This window comes from Tachypleus tridentatus, chromosome 1 (genome assembly GCF_004210375.1).
Source record: "Tachypleus tridentatus isolate NWPU-2018 chromosome 1, ASM421037v1, whole genome shotgun sequence".
In the NCBI taxonomy this organism is placed as follows: domain Eukaryota; kingdom Metazoa; phylum Arthropoda; class Merostomata; order Xiphosura; family Limulidae; genus Tachypleus; species Tachypleus tridentatus.
Window position 1 is genome coordinate 73,988,393 of NC_134825.1, and position 21,098 is coordinate 74,009,490.

General features: G+C 31.0%; 1 protein-coding gene across 10 annotated transcripts in view; it reads right to left on the minus strand.

Annotated features, from left to right (window-relative positions):
* The window catches only part of LOC143252458 (uncharacterized), a 67,183-nt gene extending 46,901 nt beyond the window's left edge, over nt 1–20,282 (minus strand). For 5 of the 10 annotated variants that reach the window (XM_076504651.1, XM_076504675.1, XM_076504658.1 and 2 more), the window contains exon 1: nt 19,955–20,276. The gene's annotated coding sequence lies outside the window, so the exon portion shown is untranslated. Of the gene's footprint in view, nt 1–4,111; nt 4,644–17,249; nt 18,052–19,954 lie in introns of those variants that run through there. The other 5 variants (XM_076504685.1, XM_076504667.1, XM_076504624.1 and 2 more) reach the window with 3 other exon arrangements.
* Nucleotides 20,283–21,098: the final 816 nt, after the last annotated feature.

Here is a 21,098-nt window from a genome sequence, read left to right on the forward strand (position 1 = left end):
AATAGAGGAATTAACCATCACATAATAATGCACCCACAGCTTAAAAAGCAAGCACATTCATTGATAGGATTCAAACTCCTAACCTGCAGATTGTGAGTTAAGTATCCTAACCAGCAGACCATTCCAAAGCTGAATAATAGAATCCAGAACAAACACACAATGCAACTGAACAATTTCAGCTTGTTATAAAAGTGACAGTCAATCCAGTTGTTTACAGAGTCAGGGCAAAGCCTTTATAGAAGTATTGCTGGTTCTGCTGGTTGGCCACCTCACTTTGATCAGTAGCTCAAAATTTGGATTGGCTCTACAAGAATGTTTGGGATTTCAGACTTGATCTTTCAACACAAATATATACAAGGCACTGTTCACACTGAAAAATGCAATTTCTCTCAGGAATTATACAAAATATAGATATGTTTCTTCTTGTTTGATAAAAAATTTTAAAGATCTTTATGATATAAAAATTATTCATTATAATTCATAAAAAGTGTGAATCATGCTTATTGTTTTAGGTACGTCAAATATTTTAAATTCATGTATATGCTAAAATAAATTTTCAGGTTTAATAATATTAATTTTCCATTCTACCAAGGCTAATTTCATGTTTACTTTTTACCATTCATTAGTAACCTTACTTTATTCATAATATTAGTTTCAATGATTAATAGAAACAGCACTTTTCTAAATACTTCAGATCTTGTTTCATATAGTGTGTCAGTTTTTGAATTTCACACAAAGCTACACAAGGGCTATCTGCACTAGCCATCCCTAATTCAGCAGTGGAAGACTAGAGGGAAGGCAGCTAGTCATCACCACTCTTGAGCTACTCTTTTACCAACGAATAGTGGGATTGACCATCACATTATAACACCCCAATGGCTGAAAGGGCAAGCATGTTTGATGTGATGAGGATTCAAACCCACGACCCCACAGATTACAAGTCAAATGCCTTAACCCATTCATATAATGATTTATTTATTTATTATGTTGAACTAGCAAAAACAGTAATCTTTACTAATGCTATTTGATGTTTCACAAATATATTCACACAACTGTAAAATATTTAAAACGTAATTTTGTATTATGTTGTAATAAAAATCCATGCACCTCACAAATATTATTTAAAACTGAAGTTTCTTATACTATACTACAGTATAAAATCAAACCAGGCATAAAATTTTTCATTTCATAAAACATACAAATTTATTTAAATAGCAATCTTAATAAAAGTAAGACTACAATTATTTATTATTGCAAAAACAAAATAAAAAATTATAGATCACTGATCAAGATGTTAACAGGATACTGTATAAAGAAATTTATCTAATCTATAATCATCCATTTATGTAAGAAAAACTAATAATTTCCTATCTTATTTGCTTAAGATCTCAAACCCAATAGAAAAATTTTTTCTTGGTATGTGAACTGTCAAATCATTTATAGACCTCAATTTTTTAATATTCTTCCCTCATCAAAAGATAGAAAACCTTTGAAGAAAAGTAGGATTTTATAAAAATAATGTGTGAATGTAACAATGCCTATATTTATCAAACAATTTGTAAAATATCATTTGAGTGAATAAAAAATTGCTACATTTGCACTTTATCATGCACAGAACAATATCGTTAATTATAATAACCATTTCCTATAGGAAAAGACCAAATTAATTTGTATGATATTTGTATTAGAACACTGTTTTTGGAGTACTTATACACTTATTTGAATAATTTGGTGGTGAAAAAAAATTGTATTCAAAAACAGTGGCATAGTATTCAAATTTGTTGAATAATTTAGTGAATACTTAACATTGTGAGAGTAAATGTCAATTTTTTACTCATTTAAATTTCTGGACTGTCATTATTACATCTGCAGCACAAAATAAAATCAATACTCTCCAACCACCTTAAAAGTTATTGTATTACATATGTTATTAATCCAGTCAAATCACCTTGAGATGGCTACTAAACTGCTTAAGAGTGGCACATAAACTCTATGCTTCCAAATTCTACTTCAAGAAAACCACTTTTAACTTGCTGACACATCTGAAAATAAGGTATTCATGATGACAAGAAACCTACTTGAAGTAAAAATGTATCTCAAGACATCTGGCTTGGATATTCAAACTTTTATTAAAATAAAGTAGAGAACAACATTTCAACCTTCTTAGACCATCTTCAGGTTAACTTGATTAGTCAAATGCTCTCATCAGGAGTACATCACTAACAAATTCAATTTTATTGCTGGCATACTGCAATCCTGGTCTGGTCAAAAACTTTTCAAGATGTAATGACAGCCATGAATTGTTGGTACACTATTCCCAGTCACAACCATTTGCCCACAGTTCCTAAACATATTTCTTTCACAAAAGTACTGGAGTCTGCTGTTTTATCACTACTACATATTACTTAAAAGTATTTATGAATACATTTCTGTATATTCATATTTGAATACTAAACATTCCCCCCACTTTTTTTTTCATACTAGAATTCATAAAAATATGAAATATTTATATTTGATTACTAATTTCCAGCATTGTCACCATCCCAATAGCTACAGACATTGTTTCTTAAGCATTTTAATGTTGACAGCAAGAACTGGAAAAAGAAAAATTTATTTTGGTTTTTGAGTCTCTTTGTGATGTTTGATTGATATCAATTTCCTCACTCATTTCATAGCACTGATTAAAAAATATACAAGAGGAAGGAGGATAGGACATTATGAACTGTTAAAGAGTTTTGTTTAACAACATTTTACAATTATTAAATAAACAGGAGAGGTTGAGTCTTATAGAAATATGGGGCAGTCTATTTCTGCTGTGAAAAAATATAATAATGTTCTCATGAAACATGTACAAAGGAGCAGTGGAGGGAACATATACAAAGAAGCACATGTCATCACCAACACTAATTAACATGGTTTAATTTATTAATAACCTCATTTAATTCATCCTGTATTATTGCCTTCCTATGCTCAGAATGATACTAAATAAGAATTTTCTTCTATATAACTGACCACAAAGTAACTGGACTATAATTTTATATATCAGTTTCATTTCATTAAAGTTTGGTATAATAATAGTATACCTTAAATTGTAAAATAAATTCCTTTAGACATTGACATACCAACTATGTTATTATCAGCATTATCAATACTGTTCTAAAATTTCAATTGTAATTTCATCTTTTACTACAGGTTTTCTACTTGTTACAGAATTTCACATTTTACATTCATGACACTGACCAGCAGTAACATTATATTGGTATTTTAAACTTTTTTATTTTTCAGAAATACTACTGGTTGTTTGATGCAAATAGCTTTGTTTCTTTATGCCATTAAACTCCAAACAACCAATGAACATCAGAGAAGATATGATTTTCATAATTTCTTATTTATTTGTTGCTGTTAAATGCATAAAAAATTTACAAGTATAGTTTCTTTTCTACTGTGCTTCATCTAACTAGCTAAGTTTCAGAGCATTCTAAAAGGTTTTAATTACAAGTTCCTTCTTACTACATATTCAAAATGTATTTAAAATGTTACATATAATAGGAACACTTAACTTTGGTTAATATTCCTATAGATACTTTAAAAACTTAAAACTGTATTGGGATTTTCTTTCAATGATCTCATAAGTACTGTGAATTATTTTTAACACTAATTTTATAAGACTACTTGGGCAATTTTAGCTTTTAAATCATACTGATTCAATAAAGTTTGGAGTTTTATATTTTTCCATTTTTATACATTTTATTTTACGTCAAATATATTTTAGTAATTCATTTTATCACCGCTGGTATTGATTGTCTTCCTCTACTTTTTAATAAACAGTACATACATCTTGTATATTAAACTCTTAATAAATACCACTAAAACTACCTTGTTTTATAAACATTTTTTTCAGCATTACATAGAAAATCTGTTGAATCCGGAAGTTTAGTTTATAAAAAGTAAAACCCAGACAGACAGAAGACAAAACAAACACTAAGTACAAGTGTGAGTTATATATAGATTGTTTAATCTCGTGCAAAGTTACACGGAGTCTATTTGCATTAACCAACACTAATACTGAAGTGATAGACTAAACAGAAAATAATTTGTCAATACTGCCCACCGTCAACTCTTCAGGTACTCTAAATCAAATCCAATCGAATAGTTATACACCATAACATTTGAACGGCTGAAAAGAAAACCATGTGTGTCGACGGATTTATACCAGATAACTTGCACTTTGTGTGTCGCGCGCCCTAATCGACAAGCCGACAATACAGAAAGCGGGATGAAGCTTTAATTAAATTATGCTTTGACGTCACATAATCAATACGACATCACCAGGAGTTCCTAGTGGGCAGATCTAAAGTAAAATAATTTATCCCTTTTTTAGCTTTTGATCTTTTTTTTTTCTTCTATTGATAGAAGATCATATGCGTGCTAACTACTAACATACTAAAAATGTTTATTGTATTATTTGTCCTACGTATGGCCGAATATACTAAGAAAAAACATGCCGCATGCTCGATAACGCAAACAAAAAACACGTTGCATTTCAATAAAATATGAATAAAAGCTTTCAGCCCGGTGCTTCATCCATTGAGCATGTTAAACTAATTGTGCTAGGTAATACCCTTCAAAACAACAAAGAACCAAAACTGAAAAATTAATATGATGTTTTTAATTAGGCTGCACAAATCTTTAAGGTATTAACGAACAATTCAATTGTTTTCAATAAGTATTTATTTTAACGCGTTTTTTTTCCCAACTATTCGAGTTTCTTAAACTTTTTCTAATTGTTCATATTGAAGTGTTAAGTTTTATATTTTTTATTATGACTATTTTATTGTTTTAATCAGTAACTCGTCATGTTCTTAACTTTGTTATATTGACTTCACTGTACACATTGTTTACATATCGTGCTTTATCATCTTGCATAACATTCTTTTCTCGTATAGTAGTTTGTCATTAACAGACAAGTTTCTTTCTTTTGTTATTAATAGTGTTATCTTAAATTACAAAACTAATGTTATGTTTAAACCTTAAAGATTTTAACAAAGTAATAAATAAGTGCTTTGTAGGAGTTAAACGATCACAACTAAAATATATTTATTGATTTTAGATATTGTGATACAAATAAAACATTACAAAAGCTACTCCTTTGTGCTCAACAACTGGAAACCATTGTAAATGGAAAAAACAAACAAACATGAAATATAATTTAAATCAAATAAGAAAAAATTCACCAATTATAATTATATTAAACATCACATTATAAAAGTGATTATAATAGCCTCTTATCCTCACTAAATTTCTTTCCCACTAAGATTTTTCACAAGTAACACTCAAGTGTAAGTGCAGTGAATTAAGTGGTAAATACAATTTAGTTGCAGGTAGCAGTTATGATTTTCTCCAATCAATAAACTTGATTTTTTTTAAATGTTCGATTTATTTAACACATCTTGGGTGCACGAGTCTGTACTAGCAGAGTTTCAAAATATTGTTATTCTTTTCAAAGTAAATGCTAACTCTGTGCAATATTTTTCCAAATTGTATTTTACTTAGTGATCAGTATAGTTCCAAACATACGAAAAAAGAACAGGAAACATAGAATAATATACAATTTAAGGTTAAATAATAACCAATAGCTGTGTACCTATATGAACTGAAAAAAAAGGAAAGTTCATGGAAAAACTTACACAAAGTTAAAAAAAAAAATTCTTCAATCCAAGATGAACATCGTTAATTATAAGGCGCAAAAGCAAATGTTCCAGAGCGCGTTCAGAAACTGGCTTCGCCGTTGTGGTGCTGATAACAACGCTCAAGAAGCGCGTAAAATCGTGCAAAACTTTGGTCTCGTGGCACAATACCAGATCAATACAAACCCCTAGAGAAAAGTTTTATAGGGTCGATAGGAAACCCCCTTACTATAACACAAACAAAATACAAGTACATGAATAACTGGATGCACAATTACTGCTCATCCTGTATACACATTACACATCCTGATGGGAAGAAATGTAAACGAGGCCCCTCCCCCACCTTCACCTAATCGATAAAATATATCATCCACACGCAATGGCGAATCGTTATAGCATCAACGAGCTCCAAATCTCTGTCTCTAAACCATTTCGACTCTCCACTTTCAACTCCGTTCTGTAGCCTAGTTACTTAAATTTTCATTGAGTAGCTAATTCAGCGACATCTACAAACCACGTTTCAAATGCTTAAGTTTCTTAGTTAAAATAATTAAAGAAAGTACTCTACCAGTATAATCATTCATCCAATATCAAACAAGCTTTTATTTATTAATATGTACCTCTTACCTCAGTATTGACGATACAAATATACGTGTTATGTTGCAACTCAATTTAACTTACAACAAATCCTAAGTATCAATTGTATTCATTCCCCAACACTACTCAACAATCTTTTATTAAATTTTAAAGTCTAAAAAAGTGGGGAATATTGTATGTTTTATTTTTAAGAAATAACGTAACATTTGAAAAAAAAATGCAAAATAATAGCAATCGTGAACAGAATAATTCTTAGAAATCGTTATCCGTATATTGGAAGAGAAAGATGGTGATAAAATTGAAATGAATTGGGAAACAAGAGCTACATTACATCAGCATGATAAGCAGAAATTAAATTACAACAAACTTTCTACTTATTGTAGCATTACTTATATAGTCACTGCAAACATTAAGGTTAGGGTAAGTTCACCGTTTTCAATGGGACCACACGTGAATAGGCATTACCTGCAAGATTTTCTGCAGCGTGCTAACCCTAAAGGTGGGTACAAATAGTAAGGTTTACACATTATTCATAATAATCTATACGTCTTACCCTACGTGTCTAAAAGGATGGCAGTTGTAAACGTGGTATTACGAGGGTTACTTTACCCAATTTCACAAAGATATGAGTAAATATATAGGCCTGAAAGCAAGCAGGTGAGCAATTTAATCATAGCTCTAATGTGGGCGTCATAGTTTAGTTTGAGTTCAGGGGGTATGGGAAAATTTCAAGACGACAAAAATTAGAAGAATGTATAAAATGTTAACTACCATGAGCAGCAGTGCTACAATTATAAAGCATAATTTAATTTCTAAGCACGCCAGGTCTTCAACCCCAAATAACTACCTTAACGACAATGAACCACTTCCCTCTTTGGTCATGACAATTTGTGTATGTGTAAAAAAAAAACTAGTGAAATTAAAACACACAAAAAGATACGTCTTTCACAAAGTTCTTTGTTTCATTGTCAAATATGCAATACAATAACAAAAATTAAATTATTCAGGTATTATAATTAATTTTCATCAATCCAATGACGAGAGGTTAGGAAGTTCTACCCACTGGAAACTGTTTAAAAGTCGTAAAATGTCTGAAATTGTATTCCAAAAAGAGAGATCAGAAAATGCTATGCTCAATTGAATATGCGCAAGGTGTATAATAATAACAATAAATTATCGGTTACCATTTGTTTTACTGTGAATGACCCAACTACAAAAACAAAAAACCATTTTATACAGAGTTAAATCTGCCGATTTAATTTCATAGGCAAATGCTGGCTTCTCAACATCACAAATGATTACCTCTACACGGTGGTTGCACATGCTTATATGAACATTAATTTTAGATACTCTTTCTAGTGCCCATGTGTATCCAACGAGAACAATTTTGTAAACAACCACTCTTCCTGACTGATAAGTTCAAGAAACAAACAAAAAACATTTTAAAACACTCTCTGATACAGTTAAAGTTTGCAGTTCCTGCAACTCGAAATTACATTTCATTGCTAGTTAAAAAATTCATGTTAATTTCCAAGGAGTGTCACTCAAACACTACAGACAAATTTATGCACTACTGACAACACACGACAAAAGATGAACTTGCATGCAAAACATTACAAATTTGCGTATAATTGAACGCACGAATTATTAATAAATCCTTCAATTAAGACTTAGTTTTAATAAGATTCTGCCGTTTATTTTGCTTATCCAGGTTATATCGAAAATATGAAACAATAACAATGTTTAGTTGTAGCTTCAATACTGTCGTGCAAAGCTTCTTTAAAGCAACAATAGGATATTTCATTGTGGCCACCTGGGGTATTTAAATCTGGTTTCTAGCGATACAAGTCCGTAGATTTACGATTGTGCCAAAACAGGGCGCCGTAATTTTGCATTGACAGACAAGAAGGTTAGTAAGCCAAAAGCACCCACCGCCAACTCTTGGACTACTACTGTCTGACCGATTAGTAGGATTTTACATTCGCTAAAATGCGAAGCGCGTTTGTTTTGTTTGCAACTACGGGACACAAACAGTGAACCCTTTAATTCAAAGCCTGGGTACGATAACCGCACTAGACGCCAGGCAACACACAATTACAAAATGACTTTTTACTTTTATATCCAAAAACGGCTCGTTTGGGTTGAGAAAATATTTTACATCGAAAGTCGGTAGTTAAGCACTAAAACTGCCTCGCAACGATAGCCCTATTTTTAAGAGATTTCGAATAACTTGTGTTCATCGGTTGACCTCTTCTTCAGAAAACCACACTTGTCTTAAGGTTTTGATGAAAGTCTATTGCTTTCTGCAAAGCAATCTACCTGTACAATATTAGTTTTTAGTACCAATCAAGTCAATATACACTGTGGAAGTGTTTACACAATTCTCAGCGTGTGCAATGTTTGAATGAAATGCAAACTTCGTGTGCACTCTCATGATGAGGTTCCTGTTGAATTCGGTTAGAGGTCGTTCAAAACGTTAAAATCTAGTTATAATAAAATAAAGATAATAAAATTGCGAGGTAGCAGTAATAGTAATAATAAGATACCACGTTCTCATTATAACCACTTTCATCGTTTAGTGATTGACAGACTGATATTGTTGATTAAACCTAAATCAACGAGGCATAATAAAAGAAACATTTACTGTTGTTTCTATTAAGGGCATTCTAGATTTCGTGAATATGCTTTAAAAAAAAAAAAAACATTATTACGGTGCAAATCAAGGACTTACATAGAATGGCCAGGACAAAACTAGTGAAGGCGTACCTTGGAAAAACTTTTCATCAACGCCAAAACACATTTGGAACATTTATCTTTTTCAAAGCAAAATTCTAACAAACTTAGGCAAAGGTTTATAAATGAAATGAGTCTAGCCTCTAGCAGATTCTCTCTCTTTAAAAGTTACCACCAAAATATGATCGTAGAATAAACTCAGATTTTCAGGGTTAAATGATAGTAAAAGTTTGTGTTTAAAAAAAAAAAATTAGAACAGAACGCTTTTGTCATCTAAAATATTTATATGCTCAAGGTGTAAACATTAATTTGTGAGCTATAAAATTGATTGAGTTCAAGGATTGAGTCGTACAGAAAACAGTTCATATAATTAATCAGTAATTCTTCGAGATGACTTACAAAACTAACATTTTATCTACCGTGGAAGATTTTCGTATTCTGAAAAGAACTCCGAGTGATAAATTGATGGATTGTTTTTGAATTTCGCGCAAAGCTACACGAGGGCTATCTGCACTAGCCGTCCATAATTTTGCAGTGTAAGACTAGAAGGAAGGCAGCTAGTCATCACCACCCACCACCAACTCTTGGGCTACTCTTTCACCAACGAATAGTGGGATTGGCGGTTACATAATAACGCCCCCACAAATTGATGGAAACAACGAAATTCTGTGAATACACAAGTAGAGTGTAGAGTTAAATGCTAATCAGCATTCTTTGTCTTTAATGTCGAAACTGTAGCTGAATATTCTTTGCTTAATGACGGTTACGGGTTAACTGAAAGCTAGAGAAATTGTGAAAATTAAAATTAAAAAAAAATGATTAAAACCTGTTCAATTTAAAGAAGCTACGATCCCAAAATTATTTTTTTCCGAAAGTTAGCCATACCTATAAACTAACATTTATGTTATTATCCTACGTGTTTTGTCACCATGCAGAGGCATAGGATAGGCAGTGGTTGAATATTACCCCTTTTATCAGCAATGTGTATGAAATGACAACAATAAAAATATAATGCTCAGATAATTACAACAACACAAATTAATTGCAAGATAACCTACACACTAAACTCGAGAAAGGGTCCACTAGAGGCAACCAGTTTACAATAAAAACAGTACAGAAGTCTAGCTTATAGCAAATCTCGTGAAGACCTGTCCAGCTTACAATGAGCTTGCTTGTACAAGAGTGCATTTTAAGTTTCATTTCGGCGAGAATAGCTCTATTTAGTGTAACTAGAGGTAGCAGTGTTTTTGCAAATAGAAAAAGAAAATACATTGAAACTCTAGAAGAAGCCAACAAGAACCGTCAGATACGCACTGGTTGGTAGCAGTAATATAGTAGAGTTTCAAAAAGATATTTTCTTAATCCTTGTATTTAAAAAAAATGGTTAGATTATTTAAAACGACAGAGGCAGAAGATGTAAGAACACAATGGACCATATTTTCCAAGATGAGCTGAATTCCACGCGAATAAAATTAGCACGTTATTAAGGTGGTAATCGATGCCTGGTTCCGAGAATTACTGCACTGATAGGGCTGATAGGGGAAGAACTACGCAAGACCGTTGGGTGAAAACACGATTCATGTTTGCAAACACAACTATGTATAATCGAAACTAGTGCAGTATTACACTAAATTATACTGAAAGAGAATTAAAACCATAAAATGACAGATTAGTTATTTATTACACTGGTTCAGCTTTGCCCAAAATTGTTAATTTTCACAAACTAAAGGATATTGAGGATCCGGATGATGAGAACCACACTGATCACTAATGGGGAGTTTTTGGCTATTTTGCGATGTATTTCACTTTCTGATTTGCTATCTTATAAAACCAACCTAATTTTATGTTCAAAAATATGTAAACATATACTTGTCTGATTACACTATGTAACACAAATTTTGTTCCTCGATATATAAAAATCTTCTCTTACTCAAAGGAAAAGTAGCATTTAAACACATCGCTTGGATATTTTACTTGCTCAGAAATTAGAAACTGAAGTTTACTTTGGTTAAAAACAAAAGAACACTAATTTAAGTGTACACCAGAGAGAATAGCGATATAAAATAGTTTTCTTTTTTATGGAAAATAATATTGCTCCCCTTATAAATCTAATGCATTAACTCAACTGCTGCGAATCTCAAAATAACATTCTGTACGAATCTAACAAATAAATAAAGCGTATAGATATGGAAAAGCTGTTACACGCCGAAAAAATGTAATTATTTTATTTCAACAAAGTAAAAGTTTGGCATGCGTATAAGACGGAGTTAATTTATAGTAATATCGTACTCTTGGTTTAATAAATCTATATTTAGATTTACCTCAGAAATTGCATAGGTTAACAATGTTAAGATTCGCGTTTGGCTTGTATCTGAACTTGAGACATTTCAGTTTACAATGTGGGTATGTTTTTGTTTGTTTTTTTGTATGATCAATTCTATTATTGTAATATTTAAGTTTAATAATCTCAATGATAGTAAATTTAAGCATCGATTTGGATTTGCTTGTAAATTGGCGATGTGCACACAGAGAGGGGGTTAAACATTCAAAACGTAATAATTATATATCCCAATGTTGCTTTTTTAATTTTTTAAAAGATGTACATGGCCGTTAGTAACAAGGTACTAAATACATTTGTGTATAATAATTATTTATATAAAGTGTTTGATTTCTTTGAAAATGGAAATTCCTGTGCTTAATGTTTATAAATGTCACTTTACATTTACACTAAAATGAAAACTACATAACCCAGCATACCTTAATACGACTGTAATTCAAACAGTTATGAATAATGATGTTCATAATACCTATTCAAAAAAAAATTTTAGTTAAGAACTTTGATGTTTTTCAACTCTTGAAGCAACAAATCATGTACTTAGTAATTTACTTGAACACTCAGCAAATTACTATTATTACCAAAACTTGTTTTGAAACAACTTGGTTAAAAACTATGAAAATTAATATACAAATATTGAAGGTTTTTATATGAACTCTAACATCTCACTTAAATTTACAATTTTGGGTATATAAATAAGAATAAAGCTTACTGTTTTCTCTAAGGTCAAAGATTAAATCTGAACAAATTTATAGAATCTATATGTAGGTAAATGGCATGGATAACTACTGTCCACTAAGACAAGTAAACAAGATTTAGACATTCAACCTATACTTCTAAGGTTATGAATCAGAGGAACACAAGTTTTTTTATTTGAAACTTAAAATATTACACATGCAGTTATACTGTTATAAACACATAATAACACCATGTATCACAGCCTCATCCTTTGTCTTTCAGCTAAACCACCTACTTCATATAAATTACAGTAAAATCTCGAACAGGATTTATTTTCACAAAATTCATGAAACTCTTGCTCTTACAAAATCATTATTTCCATTTTGATATAAGAGCTCTGTGCATATGTATACTTAATCTTTCCAACAGAATGTGTGTGTGTGTGTGTGTGTGTGTGTGTGTGTGTGTTACAATAATTTTGGTTGAATTAATTGTCAACACAATTAAAATCAGCACTATAAAACAATAAATGACATTAATATAGGAAACACTGCAACAGAAGTAAAACTTAATTATTTTCAATTATCACTCCCAGTTGTCGACATAAGTCGTAACAGATCGTGTCTGTGGTCATAGCACCCAAATACATTGAAGATATTCTATCTACAGACAAAATCTAGATGCTGAGAAACACCTTGATAGAATAGTTAACTATTATCATACTAGAGGACCAGAAATTATGGTTATATATATATATACACACCAATATCAGATACAATCAATGTAACCCAACAACCTTTCTTATAAACCTCAGAAATTACATATGCACTACCAGAAAAAGAAGTTTTCTATATTAATTCCTTTATCTCAATTTTCTATATTTTAATTTTTATCCCAATTATGACTTAAAATTTATCCTTACTTATACATATAGACTCACTTCCAAAATTATAGTTGTTAAACCAATACTATTTAATTGCATTCTTATGCTATTTAAAAAATTAATTGCTGCCTGGCCAAGTTTTGTTGTTGTTTATACAGCTTTTACAACATTTCTTCAAAAATTCAATAACCCTCACATTTAAAGTTTTTTCCATTGGAATGACAAATTTTATGTTACAAGCTAATACAAATTTGTGTTACTTGTAACAATTAGACGTGGTGGAAATTATACCTCAAAACAATAAAATTCTGTTACATTTTCTAAATAATTTTTCTCCATTTTCGAATAATGTTATTAGTCTGTTTCAATAGAGTTAAATAACTGAATATAATCTAGTTTATAACTCAATCTTGTAAGAACAAAATTTTTTCTAGTTGTCACTGACTTTTGTTTAAATTTTATAAAATTTTAATTGTAAATACTGCCTCAAATGATACTTCAAATTGTGAATGCTATACCACTAATTTTACATTGTTTAAAAAACTTAGGATCAGAAATGTTTTTAACAGTTTATGAAATGTAGACTTGATTTACTTTTAGTTTTATAAATAAAATCTGTAATTGCCTATTTATAATTACAGTAGCAATATAATCATATTTTGAACATTTAAGACAAGTATTAGTATTAACAAAATAACTTGCCACATATTTTAATTTACAATTTAACTTCAAACACAAAACAACTTTACATTCAAAACAGAATGTACTTTAATCACCTTTTCCCTCCTAATTCAATACACATTTGTTTGTCTCTTGTTTGTTAAAATTTGAATGTTGAATTTATTACAAAGGTAGAGTAACTGAGTGTTCCATCATTAGTCTTCCACAAAAAAACTAAAAACATCAATTGAAAAAAAATCCAAAAAATGAGTAAAAAGTATTCTAAATTAGTATTATTAATAATGAAATTACAACTTATTTCTCAACATTCTAATTATACTACAATTCAAGTCATATCATAAATACTTTAAATAATATCAACAATACTTATATTATCCTTAAAGAGAGAAGCTACAAGTAGTTTTTTTTAACTATCTCAAGAAAATAATAATAAATCCATAGTTTAAATATAAAGATAATTAGATTCCATTTCTTGACATCCTCACTAGTAGCAAAATAATGCCAAGTTTGAATAAGAAATTTTAATTAAAAAAACAAAAAAATGCTATACAAGTTTTGTTATATGGCATTATAAAGGTTTTGCTTAAGACAAACTTCATAAAAATACTAATTCATTGAGCATACAAAATAACCAATAAGTTTTTTTTGTTGAGGTTTGCTTTCTTAACCAAAATGTTTATATGTATTATAAACAAAATTAATCATGACCATTTAAATAGTATAAACATTCTTACTCAACAGAAAAGAAAATTGTTTTAGTATTATATACAGGTAAACTTGAAGTTTTAACCATAAATCAACTGGATAAGTTGTGCCAAGTTTACCAATAAAGTAACTTAAGGTGAATTTTTAAATCTGAATGAAAATTGCATATTTTCTTCAAATTTAATGAGCAATTATAAGCACAAAAAAGTGCAGCAGCAAATAATCAAAAGCAATTGTTCATGAAGAAAGTTTATTGATTCACAGACTACAAATGGGCCAAGTGAGCAAGACAGTGCAGCTTGTTTGTTATTAATTTTGTAAATAATTTTGATTTATGATTATATATATACAAAATAATTTATAATCATTCTTAATTAAACAACTAAATCATGGAAGAAAATAAATATTAAAAAGAAAAAAATAGTCATGAGACTGAGTGTTAATTTACATACTAATTTCTTGCATTCAGTGGCAAATCAAAGATTTAAATGAGTATTAGTTGCTATACATTACACTTCTGTACTCATTTTCAAAAGTTATCCAATATTTTGTGTATTTATATTTGAGATATCGTATTCTTTGTTAAAAGTCTTATAAATGCAAAGTATAAAATACATCGTAATTTATTAGACTAGTGTCCTAAAAATTAATTGGAAACATTAAACAATTACTAAATTACTCGATAAAGATTACATAAAATGGAGTAAAAAATTGATAACTTAAGTTTAATCCTTAACCATAACCTACAAATGCATAAAATTGTTTTATTCTATACATGAACAGATTTTTTTGGAATATTTGGCAAAAAATAATGTTAAAGCCAGTTCATATAACAAAGAATTAAGTTCACTTCTTTTTAACATTTGCTACCAGCTACTTTCAACTGTAGTTACAAACCAAATTGATTAAACATTTAAACAGATATTTCCTTGATTAATAGTAAGTATGCATATTTACTTAGTAAACTTAGTTAATATCTCTATCATTCGAATAACTGGATAGATGCAACAAATTTCACTTCTAACATTGAGCAACTTTCCAGACACTTAACTCATAAAATTACTAAATATTAAACTTTATTAATTTCTTATATTTATAAACATACTCTTATATCTATAAATATTTTAAAGGAGCCATCTCAATTATTACATCACAATTAACAGCTCTCTCTATCAATCAATTGAAGTATAATATTGAAAATGTAGCTTTTAACAATGCTTGTGGAAATTTACTTTTTTTATGTCTCTCAGTAATTGTAGTTCATACTGGACAGATTTAGTCATTTTGGTAACAAAATTAGAGGGGAAAAAAAGAACTTTACTTTCTAGATAACAATAATAAAAACAATATACAGGGTGGCCCTAAGTCCCTACCCATCCATATGTTATTATGTTATATTCAATTATGCATGTATTATAAATTTGCTTTTTTTTTTCAGAGAAATATGGCCTATATAAGCCCATTTACACTTGAAGGGTGTATTGTGACAAGTACGTTGCATAACATTATGCAGCAAGAATGAGGGACAGCACACAGATACACTGGATACATAAGATATATGGATGGGTAGGGACTTATGAGCCACCCTGTACATCAGCTTCATCAAGGTTAATAGTACAAAAGTTAACTGGAGAGTAAATGTCACTTTTTTCTCTAACTTCATTGTCAATATATATCTTTTTTGGCTATTAGTGTTAATGCCAGATTAGTTGTTTAACACAATCACAGTATGTTTAGTATATTAGTTTTATTACATTTAAGTTACTCATATTTTAGAGTACCAATGTCATAGCTGTTTATTGGTAATATTCAGTTATTTATCTTGTATCTTCATAAATATTAGCCACCTGCTGCATTATTTGTACTCCCTTCCAGTCAATATAGCTGTAGAGTAACATGTCCTAGTCATTTATCTCAGATGTTAGGATATTCAAGTTGCACCTTTGGAACCATTTAATGAGATTTCATTGGTCAGAAAACAAACATTCTCAAAGAAATCATGTAAAATGTTACTTATGTACTGATGTTATTGTTTTAACAAACACTCAAAGAGCATTTACCCAGATAACTAATAAATCATGACAATTGTTACCAATCAGTGGATGAAAATATCCAAAAGTGTTAAATGGCATATTTCTTACTCCCCCTGCATTTTTTTTTTTAATTACAAAAGAAATATTAGTTTTATAAGGAAAAATGGGCCACAATGAAAGACCACCAAGATAAGGTTTTCAGTTGTACCTCCCATTCATGTCTCAGGTACTTTGAGTAGCTAGAGAATAAAGTATTCTGCACACAAGTCATGTTGTCATTTGTAGTACACATGGATTTCTATGTAATCTAACTGCTATAACAAGTGCTAGGAATTGTTTTCTTTGTACAATAAGATGGATTACCAATAGCACACAAGAATTAATGGTACACTTTGGACATGTCAGCTTTATGGTGGAGCATAATGTAATGGAAACTATGTTAAAGGGCTATTGTCAAGATGCAAATACATCAAATGTTTTCATACAGAGCAGTGGCTGGACATAGAAGCACCGACTGTAATGACGTGGTGAGGCTCCAGAATCATTTTAGTCAAGCTTACTAGGCTTCTGTACTCTTGCTTCAATGTTACTTTTATTAACAGTATTGGTTAGAATATTTAATATAACTAGTTTTATTAATGTTAATTTATTAATACGTTTTATTAGAAACATTAGCTTTCATTAATACCACTAAGATTTAAGCTAGCAGAACCTCTAAGTGGTTACTGGGTCGAATATATTGATAAAAATTATGGTGCTCAACTGATATAACAATGCATTATTATCTTTTATAAGTAAGAATGGTATATCAACTACCTCCGAAGTATCCTGCACCCCACAAAGAAAAATGGTGGTGAGGGGGGGGGGGGCAAGTAACCTTCGTGAGACTGCCAAGTTCAATACTTTCGAATGCTTACCGGGAACGATATCTCTCACTCCTCCAGTTTCAGATACTTCACTGCATGTATAAACGTCGGATTGAATTATATTCCCCTTTTACTTTAAGAAATAAACGCTTGTGTTTGGCGTTTTTTGGAATATTGCCAACAGAGGCGGAGTCAAAGCTTCCTGATAGACAAATTGCTCTATGGTGGTACACGAGATAAGCAACTAGCTAAATACTGAGTGTCTTGGGGAAAACTGGTACGCCAACGTCAGTGTTACCGCCTGTCTTTCTTTACCACAATATAAATATAGCACATAAAAACATACAATAGTTTACAGTGTGAAAACTAAGCACACAGACATTTTAAGATACATAGCCAATTTTAAATTAAAAATATTAGTATTCATAACAGAACTAAGACCATCGCTGTCGTTATTCTGAGTTGTTGGCCAGGAGAAGAAAAAGAAGCTAGCCAGTAACAACCAACACACACTATCCACGTCATGGACCTGACTTGAGCTTTTAACGCGCTAATAATTACAATGAAGGAATTTGTTTTTGTTTTGTTTTTTGGAAATTCGCGCAAAGCTACACGAGGGCTATCTGCGCTAGCCGTCCCTAATTTAGCAGTGTAAGACCAGAGAGAAAGAAGGTAGTCATCACCACCCACCGTCAACTCTTGGGCTACTCCTTTACCAACGAATAGTAGGATTGACCGTCACATTATAACGCCATCACGGGTGAAAGGGCGAGCACATTTGGTGGGACGGGGATTCGAGCCCGCGACCCTCAGATTACGAGTCGAACGCTTTAACCCACCTGGTCATGCCGAGCTGAAAATTAAAGAAATATTTGAACTCAGCTGAGTTGCTTCGAAATCTAGAGCTCTACTACAAAGCCAACTAGTGCCCTGAACTTAAAGTGAATTAGAAAAAAAATGTCCACACATACAAATCTCAAAAGTGTGCCATACGAAATTTAATTACATTTTATAATACGCGAATTAATACAGTAAGTGATAAAACCACACAACAAATAACACACGCGCACATTCGAATTAAGTGGCCGACGAAAACAATGTTAAAGAACAGATTTATAGTAAACCATTTCATAGCAATACTACTCTTTATACTCTTACGAAACTAAACTGTGTATATTAAAACAAACATTACATTTCATATATATATTTGTACAGTTACTAATCTTAAAATCAGTTTCCACTCAAAATCCTTGAAGTATGGTGCAGGGCTACCAGGGTTCTAAAAACTATTACATTTAAAGACTATCGTAAAACACTTTAATTTGAAAGCCATTCTCATTCAAAACAAAAACTGGAAGAAAACAGTTTTATACCCTCATGCTGTTACATATTCCGAACTAATTTGTAACATACTGATATGCTCGTAAGAATAATGTGTACCATTTCCTATATTTAATATATGTAGATATGCATGTACCAATACACTGAAACTAAATACTCTAAATTATATACAGTATCATAAACCAGAAACTTTTCCCATTAACTCTGGTCAAAACATTTTAATTCTTATGAAATTCTAAAACCTATTCAACATATGAAGCTTTAAAAGCAACAATATAAAACAAACACGAACATGTAATTATTTTAATTTTTACAATAAAAAAACTTTGGCTGTGTTCCCTACTTATTTTCCACATCGAACCACAGAAGTTAAGATAATGCCCGTAAATTAACAGTTTAGATATTGTTATCATATGTTTTAGGCTTACTAGTTTCTACAGCTTCGCCAGCTTTTGGCGTTTAAACCATAACAGTTTTTCTTACTTTCACAATATCTGATAACAGCGTGTGATAAACTTAAAAAAAAAAAAAAAAAAGTTTTAAAAGCTCGACGTTGATGTGGCATCATAGGTTTATAGTTGTTTAACACTAAGAACTGCACAGCGATTGCTGTTCCACAAGACGTGGGCAGAAACAACTCGGATAAAAAGCAAGTATAAATTAATGAAAATTGAATTAAGTTTTGTATTCGTAAAGTTGCGAGTAGACAGACGCCCTTCATCAGCCGGCAGTTTGACTAATCATTGTGGTACAAAGAATTTAGAAACTTGTCTACGAAAAAAAACGTTGTAAGGTTAAAATAAACAGGGTTACAAGTTTAGAATGTTTTAAAATGATAGTTGCTTAGCTTCGTCTTCGTAAAAATATATTAAAATTAGCAATTGAAAACTTATCGTTAAAGTAATGGAAATTGGATTTTTTAATAATTAATGGTTTTGAGTTTCCAAATATGCCTCTCAAACTTTTTGTATTATTGTACTTCAAAACATTTAAGCTTAATGAAGATTTAAATTTCTAGTCTAACTTCAATTTCAAAAGACACCACATATTCAATGATTAAATTGTTTTTTTTTATATAGCCTTGTTTAAACATTTACAAAAACTTTGACAAAAATGGCATCTAGTACTATTATAAGTAATAATACACAACAATCATGATACGTTTTGTTTGAGTTTAACAAGTAAACAGTGGCGGAAATAAATCCGGAGATATGCGGTAAGTTTAAAACTTAACATCTATTTTTACAACATGCATACTGTATTACTGTTACAGTGGTAGCAATCCATTATGGGGTTTAAAAATTCTGTTAGACTGAGAAGTAACGGAGGTAAGCGTATAGTTGCTATCCCTCTTTTACATTTTCATCTTATCGTTTAGCCTTATACTGGTAGGCTTAATAAGAGGACGGACTTACCGAAACGTGAGAGATGCGATATGTATCGGTGCTGGTCAGCGCCACCTCGTCAGTCGCTTGCTTTTAGATTAAAATCCACGCATTACATATGAACGCGACTGCAAAACTAGTTATACGTTTTAAGTGAACAAGCTTATCGGCCTCATCAAAGAGGGAAATAAAGACTATAATAATTGTACTTGTAAACCTTCTAGAAAGTATTGGACTAGCTTAAGTATCTGAACATACTCATATTTTTGCCAAAACCTACCACAATAAACTGAAATATTACTTTCTTACCAGTCGCTAAACGACACAGGTGAAAAAGACGCCAATCGAATATAAGTAGGCGTGGTTTAAATGTATAAAACACATAAAATTATTGGGCAGAGCCTTAACGTCATATATTCTATTTCATGATTGGACACATTTGTGGCACATCCAAAAATTATAAAAGGGTAGAAAGAACAAGCTGGGTTTTAGTAAATACAATAGCAGATCAACAAAAATTATGTTTTCAAGATTCTCAAATAACAAGTTGAAATCTTCTTGGCTTTGGAGCATGTAAATCTTAAAGGTCCGTAATAAATAGAGATTTCAGAGAACGTAAAAAAGAAAGATATCACACGAACTCGGAAAGAAAAATCATCACTTACAGTTTCTGAAACAAAGAATGATATTTAAGCTTCATTTTAATGGGGTTTTCATGGTAAACAGTTAAAATTTGAGACTACTGTTTTATACTACACCGTATACTATTGCTTATGATAAAAATAAATAAATAAAAAAGATATAGTGTTTCGAATCCTCTTGTCATGGATCAATACTGGAACTTCTATCCTTTACTTGCTTTTTTTTGTTTGTTTGTTTTTTTTTAATTTCGTACAAAGCTACTCGAGGGCTATCTGTGTTAGCCGTCCCTAATTTCGCACTGTAAGACTAGAGGGAAGGAAGCTAGTCATCACCACCCACCGCCAACTCTTGGGCTACTCTTTTACCAACGAATAGTGGGATTGACGGTCACATTATAACGCCCCCACGGCTGAAAGGCCGAGCATGTTTTGCGGGGATGTGAACCTCAGATTACGAGTCGCACGCCTTAACACGCTTGGCCATGCTGGGCCAAGTCAAAAAGTAAACACATTATTAACTTTAATGGAGAATA